General features: G+C 38.2%; 3 pseudogenes; 1 reads left to right on the top strand and 2 right to left on the bottom strand.

The window, feature by feature from the left end:
* The first annotated feature begins 3,985 nt into the window (after positions 1-3,985).
* LOC142873584 (uncharacterized) lies at positions 3,986-4,051 on the top strand (annotated as a pseudogene).
* Positions 4,052-8,966: 4,915 nt separating this feature from the next.
* LOC105861530 (cyclin-dependent kinase 13 pseudogene) lies at positions 8,967-10,355 on the bottom strand (annotated as a pseudogene).
* Positions 10,356-15,309: 4,954 nt separating this feature from the next.
* Positions 15,310-15,895, bottom strand: LOC105861534 (protein tyrosine phosphatase type IVA 1 pseudogene; annotated as a pseudogene).
* Positions 15,896-16,483: the final 588 nt, after the last annotated feature.

The raw sequence follows: 16,483 nt of genomic DNA, 5'->3' as shown, positions 1-16,483 counted from the left end.
TTTTCTCTCTTGAGCCATTGTGGTATCTGGCCTCTGATCTTTAGCTTGTGAGTGGATTTATATTCATGAGTGTTTATTGTGCTGATCTGTGTGTAACACTTTTTTGAGTACATCTTGAAGGGCTAGTCTTTCCTTGGTGAATTCCCTCAGTCTTTGCTTATCTGAGAATGTCTTGGTTTTTCCTTCGTATACAAAACTTAATTTTTCAGGTTATAAGATTCTAGGCTGGGCATTATTCTGTTTCCGAAGAATGGAAATGGGCCCCCAATCTCTTCTTGCTTGTAAGGTTTGAGTAGAAAATTTTGGCATTTTTTTGGATTGGCTTTCCTTTGTATGTTACTTGCTTCTTTCGCCTTACAGGTCGTAGAAGGGCCTATGTCATTGATATTTTGTCAGTCTGATGACTGCATGTTGTGATGTCTTCCTGTTTGTACTGAATCTCCTAGGGGTCCTTTGAGCTTCTTGTATATGTATATCTAGTTTTTTAGCAAGGAATGGGAAAATTTTCTCTATTATATCTTCAAATAGCTTATGCAACCCTTGTGTGTTTTCTTCTTCTCCTTCTGGAATCCCTACAACCCTCCCATTAGGTGTCTTCATATAATCCCATATTTCTTGTAGGCGTTGCTTTTTCTCTTATTTCTCTGCTGTATCTCTGTGACTTACTTATTTAATTTGAAGATGTTATCTTCAATGTCTGAGATTCTGTCTTCTGATTGATCTACCCTGTCCTTGAGGCTTTCCACTGTGTTTTGTAGTTCCCTGAATGGATTCTTCATTTCCTGGAGTTCAATTAGATTTTTCTTCATTGTTTCAATTTCTTTAGTGAATTTTTCTTCCAGGCCTTGGAACCTTTTTACGTTTTCATTTTGTTGGTTATCCAGTTTTTCTTGCAAGTCATTGAATTTTCATCTGATCTATGCTTGAAATTCTTCCTCTGTTATTTTAATGGTTTAATTTTGTTTGATGTCCCTGTCTAAGGGGATGGTGTTCCTCTTTGGGGCTGTGCTTTCCATTTGAATCTTCATATTTCCAGAGTTTCTTTGCTGATTTCTTCCTATCTGGATCAGTTTTCTCTTTTTTCCTTTAGGCTTTTGTTTGGATAATGACATGCTCTGTTTAGTCTCTGAGCATGTAGGTGGTGTTTGTGGGTGGGGTTTGGCCACACCCTGTTTGATGAGTCAGTAGATGCTGTAAAAGGATGTGCAGAATGTCCTCCCTGTCAGTGTTGGTGGCACTTTCTTGGAGGAGCAGGCTACCCTGTTGTTTTTGGGTCCTGTAACCAGTTCTTGTTCCTCTGGAGAGGCACTCTAGTGTCTCAAGTGGTGGATGGAGGACTGGGACTTCCTGGTGTGTCCTTATTCTCCACCTCAGTGAGGGCTGGTGTGGGAGTGAGTCTTGGTGGAGGTGGGTTGGGTAAGCCTGCCCTCAAGTACCACAAATTCTGTTAGTAGGGGTCAAAGTTCCATTCTCTGCTTCCAGGAAAAGCTGTCAGGGATGGGCTGGAATGGCCCCACTCAGTCAGAAAGTCTGTATTTCAGGGTGGGGCTGTCTGAGACCTACATTCTGGAGCAGGCCTTGCTTCTTTCCACCCTCCCTAACTCCGAGGCTACTTCTGGGCCTCTGCCAGCAGGCCAGACCTCATGCCACCTGGTATCCCCTGGCTGTGAAGTGAGCTGGGAGGTTCCCTGCACAGGGTTGCCGCCTGGGCTGGGCACATCCCCCCTTTGGAGGAGGGTTGCCCTCAAGCATGCTGATCTGCCCCTGAAGGCACACAAACCTTAGTAGGCTCATTCATGAATATTCCTTTTGTGCCAAGGGCAATATGAGACCTAGGTGCATGGGATCTGGTCTGCAGGTCTGACCTTGCGCCCTTGAATTCAATCCCTAACCCCACAAGGGAGAGAAGTGCCAGTCCTAATTCTCCCATGGGTAGCCCAAGCTGGGTCCGATGCCTCACAGATTCATGGTCTGCCCTGTTCTCTTGGAATCACCAGGCTAGCAGCACCTGGGAGGCTGGCGGGTAGGGAGCTCACTGTCTGAGTATCCCTCATGCAGCTGTAGGGCCCCCAAAGGGAAGGTCCCATTCCCTGGAGATGCCTCTGGCTGGTGGCTACATTGTCTCTCTTAGAAGCCGCTGGTTGGGAAGGTGGAGGGGAGAATGAAGCAATAGGGCACCTGCCACACGACTTGGGTCTGTGCTCATGGAGGTGCCCCGAGGGAGTTAAGAGCCTGGTGCCACCTCCACTACAGGCTTACCACTCATTGGCATTGGCCATCTCTGTGCTGCTGTCCGCAGGTCTCTCCAACTGCTGGTGAGACCACCAGCAGTCTGAGATGCAAATAAGGGGAAAGTTAACTGCTCCATCTGCCCTTGCCTCTGGTCTCCAAGCTTCTCGGGAGGTTTCTTCTTCCATTTCTCCTCTGGAACCTCCTCCCTAGAATCTCCCATAGTCTCCAGTACCCCTCCTTCCAACCCTCATCTGATGTATGCTTGTCTGCTTGCTTCTTTCTTCTAATTTCTGCTAGAATCTGTCTTTTTTGCAGAGACACTCTGTCTCATGGTGTTTCTCGTCTGCCATCTTGCTCTGCCCCCCATAGAATAACTTCTTATCATTGGAAGTTATCTTAATGAATATAAGGGTAACATTGACCAGAAAAGCCAAAGCAAAGATATGAGGGAGGGACTGAAATGCAATCTTGAGGAAGCAAATTTGAGTGAGACTTAGCATTCTGTAGAGTCTGTGTCTTTGGCAGAAAGTAGGAAAAGAAGTAGCATGAGACATAAATGACGGAGTCTGTTTTTACCTATAGTGAGGGATGACAAATATCAAGGTTGTGCCCAATTCCCTACCCTCAGCCTGGTCCTAGGGACCAGCCAAGTTTACCAGGTTTTATGTGGCTATTATTTGCAGACAAGCCCCACCCGAAGGCCTCCAACGGAGCTCAGGGTTGAGCACAAATTCCCTAAAAGTGCCATTGTTCTGAGTGATTGCCTCATTATGTTCAAGGCTAAATTATGACAGGCTCTTAGGCATTTCTGGAGCATAAAATTCATGTTCTATTTAGAATGAACTTTGACAGTAAAGGTTTCTGATGAAAGACCTTCAACCCACCTTTCTCCATCTCCTTCCAAATCTTCATAGGCAAATGACAAAGAAAACTGACTTGAAGGTCATAGGACATGTTGCTGTGCTAGTAACTCATTCAATACACATTCAGTTTTGTGATTGAGTGACGTGTAACTTTAGGGCAATTCTTAGCAACAGTGGACCGAGTACATGGACTCGGAAGAAAATGATTCAAAAGAGGGACCTCTGATGGGGTAGGAAAAGATGAAAACGATGTTAGAAAAGGGTTATAAAAGATCACCTTGCCTATTTCACAGCACTGATTTGATTAGACTGTAGTTGCTTCTTTCCTTGCTACAGTCTGGACACTTTAAAATTTAAGTTGCTTAAACCATGTCATTCACTTTATTCAATAAATTTTTGAGCCTTACTGTGTGTTAAGTGCTATTCTGGTGGTGTGAAGGTGATATTGAACAGGGTAGTCAGTGTCCAAACTCTCATAGAGAATGTAGTCCAGTGATGATCATAGATGAACCAGTAGCATATTTAATGCCATCCCCAGGGCTGCAGACATTGGTGTCTTTTCTCATATTGGTGTGCTTGAGACTTTTTCATCAGGTTTCTTTCTTTGTCCACATTGCAGCCTGAATATCTCATCTTTGGAGAGCCTGTCCCTGACCACTCTGCTTAAAGTAGATGCCCTCTTATTAGTCTTTATTTCAGACCTTTGTTTCTTGCATCACATTATGGTAGTATACAATTTATTTTTAAACTACAAAATGTTTCATTTCTATACTCACAAATACAGATAACAAGATAGAAAACACTTGTAGCTACCACCCGCCCAAATTTCACAAAATTTAAAATTTGCCACATTTGTTTAAGGTCACTTACTCTTAAGAAATAAAGCACAACAGTGTTACAGCTCTTTTAGAATTAATCTAGCAGGTTTTTTGGATTTTACTATAAATTCTGCCCCCCCAAAAGAAATAAAGGATAACAAATATGGTTAGAGTCCCCTCATAATCCTCTCCAATCTCATTTCTCCTTCCAATGTTATGGGAATAGTGGGTTGATATGCACCCTTCAAGTCATGTTTCTGTTTTTTCCTATATATATGCAAATAATAGAAATCATTTTGTGTTTTATATTTTATAAATGTAAACAGCATGCACATATTATAAAATTTGTTTTTGTCACTTACTATGATGTTTTTAATACTTATTCACATTGATATGAAGATGTAATTAATTTTAATGAACATTTATATGGCATTCCATTGTATTTTGTTGCCTGCTAAAGATAGAATTTTTTTTATTTTTTATTTTTTCAATTTCTTTCAGCATAATAAGGGGTACAAATATTAAGGTTATATACATTGCTATTGCCTTCCCTCCCCCCTCAAGTCAGAGCTTCAAGCATGCCCATGCCCCTGACAACGCACAATGCACTTATAATGTATATACATAAACCCATCCCCTCTCCCTCGACCTGTCCGACATCCAATAAATGTTTTTTTTTTTATAACATTTTATAACATTTTGGTTAGATTTTATAATTTTGCCTTTACTTAGCAAACATTAGAGGTATGAATTTAAAACACAAGTTAGGTTCTAAATCATATTATTTAATTTTTTTCTTATTCAGTTGTAAGAGTTCCTTATATATTTCGGAAATTCACCTCTTATCAGACATATGATTTACAAAATTTTTCTCCCATTCTATATGCTGCCTGTTCATTCTGTTGATTATTTTCCGTGCTGTACAAAAGCTTTTTAGTTTGATGCAATCTCACCTGTCTATTTTTACTTTTGTTGCCTGTGTTTTTGGTGTCATTTCAAAGAAATCATTGCCAAAACCAATATCAAGAAGATTTACCCCTATATTTTCTTCTAGGAGTTTTATAATTTCAGGTCTTACGTTTAATTCTTTAATATATTTTGAGTTAATTTTGTGTATGATGCAAAGTAAGGGTCCAATTTTATTTCTTTGCATGTAGATGTCCAGTTTCCCCAATACCATTTGTTAAGGAGACTATCCTTTCCTCATTGTGTGTTCTTGGGGTGCTTATCAAAGATCAGTTTACCATATATATATGTGTTTATTTCTGGGCTCTCTGTTTAATTCCATTGATCTACATGTCTGTTTTTATTCCAGTACTATGCTGTTTTGAGTGTGGTAGCTTTGCAATATACTTTGAAATAAAAAAATGTGGTGTTTTCAGCTTTTTCTTTTTCAAGATCACCTTGGCTATTCATTGTCTTTTGAGGTTATTATAAATTTTAGGATTGCTTTTCCTATTTGTATACCATTCCATTTCTCCAAAGTATACATACAAGTGACTAATAGGCAAATGGAAAAATGGTCAACATAATTAATTATTAGGAAAATGCAAATCAAAACTACAACCAGATATTACCCTCACACCTGTTAGGCAGCTATTACTGAAAAAAAGCATAAAAAGTGTTGGTGAGGATGTGGAGAAATTGGAACTCTTGTGCATTGTTGGTGGGATTGCAAAATGCTACAGCAGCTATGGAAAACAGTATGGAGATCCCCCCCCAAATTAAAAATAGAACTAATATATGATCTAGCAATCTCACTGCCAGATACATATCTATAAGAATTGAAATCAGGATCTCAAAGAGATATATACACATCTTTGTTTATTGCAGCATTATGAACAATAGCCAAGTACACAAGCAACCCAAGTATCCATCAACAGATGGATAGATTAAAAAAATATGGCACATTCATGCAATGGAATCCTGTTTTGCCTAAAAAGTAATGAAATCCTGCCTTTTGGAACAACATAGATGAGTCTGGAGGACATTATGCTAAGTGACACAGAATGTGACACAGAATGTGTGACACAGAAGTGACACAGAATGACAAATACTGCAAGATTCCACTTGAATGACGTATCTAGAGTAGTCAAACTCACAGAAACAGAATGAAATAGTGGTTGCCAGGCTCTGGGGTGAAGGGAATGGGGAGTTATTCAATGAGTATAATGTTTCATTTATGCTTGATGAATAAATTCTAGAGATGTGTACAAAATAGTGTCTATAATTAGCAGTATGGTATTTTGCACTTCAAATTTTTAAAATTTTTGTTTGACTTTGGAGAGGTTAGATATGTCAGTTACCTTGATTGTGGTGGTGGTATCATGAGTGTTTGCCTATGCCCAAAGTTATCAAATTGTACACAATAAATATGTTCAGTTCTTTGTATATCAATTACACTTCAGAAAACTGTTAAAAAATTACAAGTTAGGATGTGTTTAACTAAATTTGCTAGTTAGGTCTTTAATGTTGTAAAAGCTACATGAGAAGAATCACCAAATCAGAATAGACACTCAGCCTCCCATAGGTTAAGTTTGTATAGGTAAAATGTTATTAACATAAGTATTTCGGAAACTGTACGCTTTATATGAAGGCACTAGAGATTTGTCAATGCCTTCATTGTCCATATCTTCTTTTTTTCTAATTTTATATAAAATATTTAATTTTTAAAACACAGGCTGTTAATGTCACATAAATATCTTCAATTTTATAAGCTGCTTATAATCTGCAGAATTATCAAGTGTGACTATTAAGAATAACTTAGAGGCTGGGTGCGGAGGCTCACACCTGTAATCCTAGCATTCTGGGAGGCCAAGGAAGGGGATCATTTGAACTCAGGAGTTCGAGACCAGCTTGAGCAAGAGCGCCACGAGACCCTGTCTCTACTAATAAAATAGAAATAAATTAGCTGGACCACTAAAAATATATATAAAAAAATTAGCTGGTAAGGGTGGCGCATGGCTGTAGTCCCAGCTACTCGGGAGGCTAAGGCAGGAGAATTGCTTGAGCCCAGGAGTTTGAGGTTGCTGTGAGCTTGTCTGTTGCTATAGCACTCTAGCCCAGGCAACAGAGTGAGACTCAGCCTCAAAAAAAAAAAAAAAAAAAAAAAAAGAGTAACTTAGATACTGTCCTTTATAGGAAAGTCTAAAGGTCTAAGACTAACCATATTAAAATTTCAGACATTTGAATACTGTAGCTATTTTGCTAAATTTCAAAATATTTCTTTATCTCCTGCAATGCAGTTTAAGATATTAGTAATTAATATTCAAATGAAAGCAAAATAATTCTTTCTTCCATTCATTTCTTTCTCCCCAACAAAAAAAATCTCATCAAAAAATAAATGATCAACTGCTAACAACTCATTTTATAGTAGCAAAATGGTAAATTATTCTCTTTAAAATATTCTTACTGTCACCAAATTATAAGGCTTCCCACATACTATTTTGAAATGAAGGTTAACAAGTCAGAGGGCACAGGGTTAACTGGCTTTAGAACTGGAGCAATTTCCATTCTATAACACTTGTTCCAATTTAAGACTCCAATAAAAAAAAAAACTTACCAGAATGGTCATAATAAAATGGTTGGCACAACTCTAATTTCCACAGTCTATTTTTCCATTTAGTGATAATGGAAACACTTGTTAATTACCCTTGGTTTCTTTCTAGAATTATTATAATTGTGTGTGTGAACACCTGCATGCAAGGTGAGTCTTGACACCATTATGGTTTAAATACAGGTTATTCCATTCTTTGTTGTTTCTAATAATTAAAAAAAATTTAAAGTGAACTAAAGTTGTTCTAAGTCTGGCAGAAGTCATAATAAACTTTACAGAAGGTGAGAGGAAGACGAGAGGTTCCCTCTCACTACTTTTCACTTCAATTAATTCAATGAAGGCAATGTTTCTAGTTAATAAAGTGAACTGAGTTGACTGTTTCTTAAAATAGCAATTGCATAAATTAAAATACAGTGTTTGTCCCCCCTCCCCATTAACTTTCATAGATTTATGCAAATTCTGTTATTAACCTTTGCTTCTATATTACTGCCCTCCAATTTCCATGGCAAATGGAAACAGAGACAATATGGTAGCCTGAAAGAAAATGGTACCCTGTAATTCACACTTAGCTATTACTTTCAACCACTTAAATGACAAAACGTTTCAGAACTTCTCAGAAGTTACAAAAGGTACTGACTGCAGTTCTACTCCCTTTCAGGCTCTCACTTTCTATCAAGAGAAGGTGGTAGTGAGAAGTAACACAGCCCAAAACAGGCAGAAAAGGAGAAAGTGTGATAGGCTGAGGGAATGGACCTAACAGGACTCAACAGACAGTCCCTGAAAACTTGAGAACTTCTTGCCTCTTCAATGCATTGATTCCCTTTAAAAGACAAAGGTGGGTAAAGGTTAACTACTTTTTCAGACCTTAAGCTTACCTGTTAAGGCACTTACCATCCCCACTCTACCCATATTTTTTCATATAAAACCCACTATTTCATTTGAATGCATTTTGCTAGGCTATGGTAATCTGCAAAACAAAACAAAAATAACGTTGACCTTTTTTTTTTTTATAAAACTGTTGCATCAAGAGAAAGGTTGTGTTTTATTTTCTGAAATGAGCACAAAGTACACCTTTCACAATAACACTGAAAGCAGGTGCAAAGACTGACAGTGACCTTTGACTAAAGATAGCTTTTTAAAAAGAAAAATACCAAATGAATCAGTGCCCTTTCTGATTGCTGTAAAACTGGAGGGTGGGGGACAGGGAAGGGATGCTTGTTACATAAAAGTTGGTCCAAACTTACAAAAAAGCACAAATGTGCATAGTTCAGAAGATCTGCAAGAGGGCCATAAGAGGCTTATTTCCCTAAGATTAGCATCCACTGAAAATTGCAAGAATACAAAATAAAATTGTTAACTAGAATTTGTGAAAATGCACAATCAATAGATCTAGTTTTAGAACAGCATGAATTTAAGCAAAGGTTTTTTTTTTTTGTCTTTTTAAAAAAATATTGTATGCAAGACCATTCTCCACATAAAAATACAGCTGTTGTTGAATTAATATTATTCAAGTCTCTTGGATTGCTGCCTTAAATTGCAGCTAGAAAAGTCTTTCCAGATAAAAATGATGTGTCTGAGGAAAAACAGATATGCAGTATGGCAATGCTCTGCCTCGACCTCTGCCAGTTGATGTGCTAATGTGTCCCCTGTATCCCTGTGGATAACCTGGTCCTTGGGCAGGAGAAGTCCAGGTGTGTCCATGCATAAGGCCGGGGCCACCCAGGTTTTCTATGTAAGTTACCACCACAGTTATAGTTGTGCATCGTTGCTGGCAAAGGATGAGTACTCTCAGGCCCTGTGGAAGGGTCACTGCTATTTGCCAGGACTGCAATAGGACCGTGGCTATATTCAAATTTATGGTCCTTGTCTCCACTAAACAATATGGGACCAGCATTGAGGTAAATGTCTCCATATCCAGCTACTGAACTGGGAAATGACTCAGAAAAGGCAGAAGGCTGAGGTGGACCACCAGAATGAGACGAAGCAGTACTGTAGTTATCCAAAGGCTGAATACCTGAGTTTCCAATGAAGTTACATCATTCTAATGGTGGAGCAGAACTGCTTCCTAAACCATCATTGCTAACATAAGGAGCAGAAGAGAAAGAAGAAGATCCAAAGTTGTCCTTGTAGTCTGAAGTGGGCACATAAGTGTCTCCTGCTTGATACCACCTTCTCTTTTGGGATCATCCTGGGGCTGATGCTGAGCAAGCAACTGTAACAGGGCTGCTTTCACTCTAGCGTGAGGGTCATTTAATGAAGAACTAGTGGTGGGTACATACTGGTGGGTACATGCTTGTTTTCTGTTAGATAATCCAGGTCTTCCTCAGTGACTGGTGATGGTTCAGAAGGTTCAAGAGGTTTTTAATCAGGAAGCAGAATTCGAGGCCAGTCTGGTTCCAGTGTTAGATCCAATATCCTCATATCTTGGTGCTGGATGACATCATCTTGCCCCGATACCAGAGTGCTAGGTACTGGAGCTGGCCTGAGTTGTAATGATGCTTCATGGCCTGATCCATTTTCCCTCTCCTCTAGTAGCACATGTTTCTGCTTTGACTGCTGAGCCTTTCTTAACTGAGTCAACAGAACTGCAAATGCACTCTTCACAGCCGCGTGGACAGCATGAGTCTCTACTTTAGGCTGGATGGTCAGAGAAGAAGGCTGAATTCCTCCCAAAGGTTTTGAAGACTCCTGTTGTGGTGTTGATGGATCTGTCTGTTTTTCACCAGGTGCTACATTTTAGTTGCCCTGAGATTTCAGTTGTGAAGGTGGCAGCACACCCAAGGGTGTATTGATTCTGCTGTCATCCAAGCCCAGAGACATCCAAGCCCAGAGTCTAGCGCAGCTGCACGAATATAAACAAATTCTTCTCTTAACTTGTGACGACATTGCTTCTTTGGTTTCATGGCGTTGAAATATGGTAGTTTGATTACATCAGGCCACACTGCAGGTCATGGACTCCCACATATACAGCTTATTAATTCTAGTTGTGCAGGTTCCTGATTTGCTTGAAATATAGGTTTTTTTAGTGAAGATTCAACAAGGACACATCCACAGCTCCATACATCAATAGCTGGTGTATATCGTTCTTCTCTCATTAGCAGTTCAGGTGGACAGTACCATAAAGTGATGACCTTGTTAGTATATGGCTGACTTTCTTCTGAGCTATACAATCATGCAAGTCCAAAATCTGCAAATATTATCTTCCCTCTGTCATTTAGAAGGATTTTTGAACATTTAATATCCCTTTGCAAAAAGTTCTTCTTATGGCAATAATCCAGTCCTTCCATGAGTTGTCTCATAAATGACTTTATGTGATTTTCATTAAAATGAACTAAGTCTGATTCCAGTAGTCCCATCAGATCATAATCCATATATTCAAACACTAGATAAAATGCAGTTTTTTCTTGCGGATGGGTTAACCAATCACTCATAGGCAGTCAGGTGTGACTGAAGTTCTTTACTTTGCTTGACAACTTTTACTTGTAATAGTTAGACACTGCTAAGCTTTCAGAAAAAGTTTCATCATCAAGGTATTGTCACTGAAGAAAGGAAGGAAAGAAGGGAGGGAGGGGGGATGGGAGGGAAGGGGGAGGAAGGAAAGAAGGCAGGCAAGAAAGAAAGCAAGAAAGCAAGAAAAGATAGGAGTAAGGGAAGGATAAAAAGGAAGGAAGGAGGAAACAAAAGAAAGAAAAGACAAGATGGATGGATGGAAGGAAAGTAGGAAGGAAGGAAGAAAGGAAAGAAAAGAAAAGAAAAGAAATAAAAGAAAGAGAAAGAGAGGAAGGGAAAGGGAGAGGAGGGGAGGAGAGGGGAGGGCTATATGTTCTTCTTCTCAGAAAGACACTGAGCAAACTAGTTAAATAGCTATGTGTGGTATCACAATAAAGATTTTTTCCCTCCTCCATTCTTATATTATTGGTTATTTTAATAAATTACTCAGTCTTATTATTAAGTATATTTCTGCTTCTTTATGCTTGCTGAAGGTTTCTGAAAAGAACCCTATTAGACACGCTGAACTTGTATACTTTAAGAATAGACTCTTGAATTCAGTCTTCTGAGCTGTTATTCCTTTGACAACTTTCAGATTGTGCTAGTGGATTAAGGCAGGATTTTCAAGACTCTTTTTAGTTTGGAAGCAAACATACTTCATGAAAGACAATGGCTTGACAAAAAGTCAAGCAGAAGAATTACTAGGACTGAATGAACTGAGAAGCAAAATTAAGTTGTGATTATTTATTTTGAATATGATAGGCATTATTTTAATTGTATTAATATGTTTAATGAATATGGGAAATGTATTTTCTCTTTCTTTTTAAATCTATACCTAACCATTAACTTAGTAGATTTTACTTCCATGGATAGAATTAAACATTTAAAAATAATACCTGAGTTTTGCAGACTCCCTTAGAATTCAGAAAAATATACTTTTACTGATTCTTCTTATTTTCCATGACAATATGGTTATTTACATTATTTAATAAAAAAATATTTTCTCTTTTTTACCTGGATATAATTAGGCACATTGATACAATTATATAAAGGCATATCTGCAGTATTAATGGTTGAGGAAAATTCTCATGTAATCAGTCATGATAGGCTCATTATGATATGACTTTGAAAAGTTTGTGGAAACATGGAATTAAAAGATGAAAATAAAAAATATAAACTTTATTTCTCAACATAATTTCCATCAAGGTCAATCACTTTTGTAAGCAATGATACCAGCTAGTTAGTCCTTAAAGAACTGAGGGTCCTGGCCGGGCGCGGTGGCTCACGCCTGTAATCCTAGCTCTTGGGAGGCCGAGGCGGGCGGATAGCTCAAGGTCGGGAGTTCAAAACCAGCCTGAGCAAGAGCGAGACCCCGTCTCTACTATAAATAGAAAGAAATTAATTGGCCAACTGATATATATATATAAAAAATTAGCCGGGCATGGTGGCGCATGCCTGTAGTCCCAGTTACTCGGGAGGCTGAGGCAGAAGGATCGCTCGAGCCCAGGAGTTTGAGGTTGCTGTGAGCTAGGCTGACGCCACGGCACTCACTCTAGCCTGGGCAACAAAGCGAGACTCTGTCTAAAAAAAAAAAAAAAAAAAAAAAAAAAAAAAAAAAAAAGAACTGAGGGTCCTGGGAATTTAACCATGTCAATGCAGTCATTAAATTCACAGGATTTTACATTATTAACTGAAGAAAAATGGATTCCCTTTACAAATTTTATAAGATCAGGAAATAAAAAGAAGTCATAAGGAGCCAAATCAGGAATGGTGGATATCTAATGATTTCCCATAAAACTCTTGCAAAATTGCCATTGTTTGATGAGAGGAATAAGTTGGAGTATTTGTAAGGGAGGAGAAAAACTTTCTGGTGAAACTTTCCTGGTCATTTTTCTGCTAAAACTTTGGTTAACTTTCTCAAAACACTCTCATAATAAGGAGTTGTTATCATTATGCGACTCCCCAGAAAGTCAACAAGCAAAATTCTTTTTAGCACCCTAAAAAACTGCTACCATGACCTTTGATCTCGGCCAGTCTACTTCTGCTTTGACCGGGCTACATCCACCACTTGGTAGCCATTGCCTTTACTGTGCTTTGTGTTCAGGATTGTGCTGGTAAAGCCATGTTTCATCTGTTGTTACAATTCTTTGAAGAAATGCTTCAGGGTATGGATCCCATTGAAAGCTCTGCTGTTGTCTCCAACTGATCTGGGTGCAACAGTTTTGGCACACATCAAGTGGAAAGTTTGCCAGGCTTTAATGTTTCAGTCAGAATTGTGTAAGCCGAATCAATTGAGATGTCTGTGCTGTTGGCTAATGTTTCTGCTGTTAATTGTGGTCCTTTTCGATGAACAGGACAATTTTTTTTCCTTGCAAATTGATACAGATAGTCTGCAGCTTGTGGTCTTCATTTTCAACATAGTCTCATGCCTTCTTAAAATGAGTGATCCATTTGTAAACTACTCATCTTTGGGGGGCAGTGTGCCCATAAACTTTTCTTTAGTTAATGATACTTATCTACATTGTCCAATAGGAATTATAAAATATTTTATGGAAAAAATGTTCTTTCCAAGCTCAGTTGCTCTCTTCTGTAGTTTCAGTAACTTGGGAGGCTGAGGTGGAAGGATCCCTTGAGCCCAGGAGTTTGGGCTGCCGTGAACCATGATCACACCACTGCCCTCCAGCCTGGGTGACAGAGCCAGACTCTGTCTCCTCCAAAAACCAAACAAACCCCCAAAAGTGCCTTTTAATTTACACAGTTGACAAAAGCATTTCCTTATTTTCAATCTCTTCTTTTTTGTATGCTTGCTACAAAGAAACAATTTAATTGTACATTCAGCTGCTCTGTGCTGGGGAGAGCATTTCTGGGTCAAGTGCTATTCGAGTGTACTGATGATGAAAGTTTTTTATATGGTTAATATATTAATGGACTTTGAGTAATCAAAGATCATTTACTGGACATGACAAGTTTTTTTTTTTTGTCAGATTAAGTACACATTGTAATATGTACTTGGCACGGCTTTTCTCAGGCAAAACTTTGTTTAATAATAACTTGTTTTCTTTGCATTTCATTATTTATTTAGATGTTTAAGCTCTTGCACTAAGTTTTTACAAGCTGGGGAATACTGACAAATTATTTCTCCCACAGAACTAAAACCACACATTCCCAGACAGTATAAATATATGGTTGAACTAACTTAATACACATCAGCATTTTATCAATTACATAATAAAGCAAATTATGAAGTATCCAAATATTAAGTTACACAGCTCAAAAGGCATATAAAATATTAGATGTCTGCTCGATTCATTAGCAGAAACCCACTTCTTTTTTTTGCAAGAGAGGTTGAGAACAGAAGAAAAAAAATCACACTTCAAACAAAAATAAGTTGATAAACAACTTCTGATAAGTATTGAAAAAATTACAAGAATTTCAGAAATTTTATGATTAAGAATTGTTTTAGCTACAATTAACAAAGCATCTCTACCTTTAAAAAATATTTACTAAATTAAAGAGCATATTTCTACATGTTCTGCACAAGACAAAGGCAACATTTTGCTAGAAATATTTAATAGCTCCCTCCCATCCTTCATTCAGGCCCTCCTTGTTAATTTGCAGCTCAGAGTGCAAACATTAATTAACTGTAAGGCTTTTTTGTCTGAAGACATTAAAGACGTTTGCTTCTGTACAATGTTGATTTTCAAAATGGAGGTTTTTCATAACGGCCCCAAATGAGATTTACAGAAAGACATTAAATAATCACTGTAAGACTTGGTAAAAATAATTTAAAAAAATCAATGTTTAAGCAAACCTGATGTATACTGGTATAAATGGGGGAGATGTAAACATAAAGTGAGCAGGCAAATAACCATGTAGGCCCTACTTTCAATGTCTGAAATGGATAAACCATATAAAGTCTAGAGTGCTCATAGTTTCTGGGATTTTATTTCTGTATGATACTAAAATATTCAAGTACTGTGCTTGGTATTTTGGCACCTAATCTTTCTAAATTTCTTATATATTGATAAGATCCTGGCATGGGAATAGATTTAAACAAGACGTAACTCAATACCGCATGATTTCAGGAAAGGTCAACTGGTACAAATGATAAGCACATTTTAAATGCTGAACAGCAAGAATCTTTTGCTAAGTGTCCAAAAACGCTAACCGTAACCCAGAGACACAGGTTGCAATTCTGTTAAACTTGTGGCCTGGTAAAACTGCTTTACAATATTCTTATGGAAGATTCATTAGACTTATTCATCAAGCCAACATGTTGACTAATATATATGACATATTAGGTCCTGTGTCCAATTTTCCTTCTAAGGCAGTAACATCAGGCAACCCGGTTTTATTGAATCCAACAGTTGTTTCTATGACCATCGGAGTCTTTGACTTGCAGCCGCATCTTAGGACGATACTTCTCCAAATACAAAAGGTGCTTGCTGTTAAAAGCTCCACATTGCTTTTGTCTTATGAATTGTACTGCATCTTCGTATTTCATTCCACTTTCAATTACTGCGAGAGCAACAAGCGCTGGAGCTCTCCCAAGGCCTACAACACAATGAACCAGGTTCTTCATGACACTTGAATTTTAACAAGACTTAACCAGTCAACAATCTGGTGCACCATCATCAAACGGCCAGTCAAGAACATGGATGCCTTCTTTCTCCACAAGAGTAGTGCCATAAGTTGCTTCACATACTCTTACTATTGTGGTAACTCCACATTTCTTAAATTCCTCTGTAAATTTGTTTAAGGCCGCATTGGTTGGATTGTGTGTAATAAAAAATCTCATGTTCTTGTATGTGACTTCTACAGGAGCTGGGAGGTTCATTCGAGCCATGTTAATTTAGTTAAAAAACACTCAATAGGGTTATGAAAGAATTTAAAATATTGAATACTGAAATGATGCGAAGAAACTGAAGTCTACGTCAATATACTCCACTTGAAATACTCAGTGTTTTGAGTATGAAGTTGGAAGTAATCATGAATGAAATGAACGTGCTAACAAGAAGCAGCAATTCTTCAACCCAGTAATACTGAGGCAACAGAAAGGATGTGCACTGAGATTTACCCCATCCAGGTCAGAACTCTTGTGAAAATGCTCTGCGGATTTCATCTCAACACTTCTGTGTCCAGGTTCACCACTCTTATGGAGGCTTCTTGGTGGAGTAGTAATGAATTTCTCCAGTTCGCTTGTCTGCATAGAGGTCGTGCTGTGCCTGGCAGTCATCTCCACTGCCCATCAGAAACTCCATAAATGTGCGACCAAGAACACCACAGAACTGAGGAATATGTTTACTCATTGAAGATGGTGGCCTAATTGTACAGCAGGTCCCTAGGTGGTGGCGGCAGGGGTAGGGGAGCCTCAGTGTCTATCATGCCTGTTTAATAATAACTTCAGTCCCCATAGAATCTTTACTACCTTTAGTATTGGAGTATTCTTTGTTTTAATGTTATCTCATTAATTCTCATTATTAAATTTTATAAGGAAAACTTCTGAAAATATTAAGTTAAAAGCA

This window comes from Microcebus murinus, chromosome 10, assembly GCF_040939455.1.
Source record: "Microcebus murinus isolate Inina chromosome 10, M.murinus_Inina_mat1.0, whole genome shotgun sequence".
NCBI classification, from domain to species: Eukaryota; Metazoa; Chordata; class Mammalia; order Primates; family Cheirogaleidae; genus Microcebus; species Microcebus murinus.
Note: the sequence above shows the minus strand (reverse complement) of the source record. Positions and strands in the feature narration are given on the sequence as shown.